The following is a 2,688-nucleotide window of genomic DNA, read 5'->3' on the forward strand; positions in this document are numbered from 1 at the left end:
TTCGAGCCGTTATTGATTTTTTTTAAATTTTGACTTTTGGATGTTATTTTATGCACATTTAAGGCTTAGTTCCAAAATCTTACCAAAAGTAGTTTGCGCATGCGAGGTATTAACTTTTGAAATTTAAATGGGAACCCCCAAATTTTTTTAGATATTCTGTTAGATTATTAATTTTAGATTTTATACGTAGATAACATAATTTGTTACACAGCTCGTTTACACTAATCGACGACGATTTTGATAACCGATATATGAAATAGTATATTATCATATAACTGTACAGGGTGATTATTTTATCATGAACCACTCAATATCTTACTGGGTTTAATTAATAATTAAATTTTTTTTTTCGATTTTTGATCACGAAACACATGCATCACAGTCATATTTGCACAAATAATAATAATTCAAAAAAAAAAATATATTCGTAGACGACAACGTAGTATTTTTTTTTTTTTTTTTGCATATAATTTTCATTTTACTATTGTTGAGCTAGCTTTTTCTTTTTTTTTTTTACCGCCGGTAAAATAATTTGCTGCTATATAAATAATGCAGAGAATTATGCTTTGGCTAAATATTGTACAATAAGTTTGCAACTTGAGAATATAAAATAGCCCTTTGCAAGATAAAGAAATTATTTTTTTAATTTAATAAGCTCATACTTCCTATCGAATACTTAAAAGAAAATCCAAAGTTGAATTCAACAAATGCTTGTTTAACATATTTTGATTTTCAGTTGCTTTTGTATTTAAATGTTTGACCTATTTTATTTTTTTATAATATTTTACAATATTTTCCCACAATTTGTATGGTTTTAAAGTGCACGGTTATTTTTCAACATGAAAACATGTTGTTAGCTAATGTAACATGTCGTTTTTTACAACGGCAGTTTCGATGTAAATAAATACAATGCCTCTAAGATAGTATACTTATAATTTTTAACGACTTAAGATTTAAGAACATAATTTACTTAACTTAGACTCTCAAAAAGTAAAAAAAAAATCATAACGATTATTTTAAAATTGGCTACAATTCCTATTAAACACATTATAACACTTAAGGAAAAAAAACCTAAATCTACTACAATCTATTAAACGCAAATTGAGTTGACGTATTAAAAATTATATTATAGCTGATATTATGTAACATAGTAATGTTGTTTCACTTTTAAATTTGTATAGCTTTATGCAACAGCTAACAAGTCATTAATTGTCTACTTGATCGTCAAACACTTGATATGAACAGCTACAGCGAATATAATTGGAGCTGTGATATTTTAGCTTTGTTGTTCTGTATTTTTTACTACAACATAAAATAAGGGAGGGGGGTATGTAGGGGCGGCAATACAACTTTATCTGGGGCGTCAAAACTCTTAAATATGTCTCTGAAAATTTAATATTTAGTAATTTATCTAATGCAGTGCATTAAGGTAGGAGCATATAGGGTTAGGGATACCGAGTGGTTACAGACCTTCAAGCAATATCATTGTTTAAGTGATAAAATCAATTTCAAAATAACGCATATCTAACGGGCACAGCTAATCCTCCTGTGCCGCCTAACAGCTAAAGTGTCTTTTGCGCCACATAATAACCTTAATTAATTGTTATTATTTTAATATTTCTAAAAAAAAAATGTAATAGTTAGGTTTATAATTTATAATATGTATTAAATACATATTTAAAAATTCATCTATAATAATTATTCTAACATCAGGGTTCTACAATGCAAGAACATAAAGAGTTCAAACATACACAAATGATAAAAAAAACTTTTAATATAATGTGTTCCACTTTATTTGTATAGTATGTTAAAGCATTTTTTTTTTACATTTATATTACAAAATCAACAACATATTTTATTGCATTAAACAGAGTTTTTGCTTACAAGGATTGTTTATTACATTCTTATGTTTTAACATTATAAGAATTGGCAACACTTAAAAAAATAGTGTATAATTTTATAGTGACAATTTAATTGAAAGAAAATTATTGCCTGATATAATTGTCGTAGTGTAAACTAATGAAAATACAAGCTGTCTTTTATAACAAATTTTATTTTGTTGCTTGCAGTTTTAAATGTTTAATTGTATTGTAGAACCCTATTGTTATAATAATTATAACGAATACCTGTGTTGTAATGATTAACAAATATATGTACTATATTTTATTATAGCAAAATTGTTTTATAAATATAACGAAATTATAAGGATTTTTTGTAAAATTTGTAGTACCATAATTAACCTTTTAAGGTTTACCATTATCAAAACGATCATAAATAACAAAACATTTTATTAACATTTTGTTTTATTTAAATAAACACAAGTGGATTTTCACAGCGACTGGCGTAACGTAAACAAATGATGAATTCATGTAGATATCTCATACTATAAAATTCAAAGGAAACTGCATACTTTACAAAAACAATTCTTATTGTTTCTTTTATTTTGTTTATTCAGATTACTTATTATTATTTTTTTTTAATTCAAGTTATTAATAATAACGTATTTTGTTCTGCGGTTATGTTTGTATTTTAACTTTTGAACTATTTTATTTCTAATCATTAATAATAATTTAAAAATAGTTATCCAAAACTTTTTATCGACCAGTCAACATTTTTAGTACATTATTCCCAATTTAAAAAGTTAAAGAAATGTATGCGTTACCATTTAAGTTTCAATAGTTGCTTTTA

This window comes from Adelges cooleyi, unplaced genomic scaffold (genome assembly GCF_023614345.1).
Source record: "Adelges cooleyi isolate 19-005CV unplaced genomic scaffold, UGA_ACOO_1.1 ACOO_flye_CR_arks_rails_tigmint_CR_PRNA_651, whole genome shotgun sequence".
Lineage (NCBI taxonomy): Eukaryota > Metazoa > Arthropoda > Insecta > Hemiptera > Adelgidae > Adelges > Adelges cooleyi.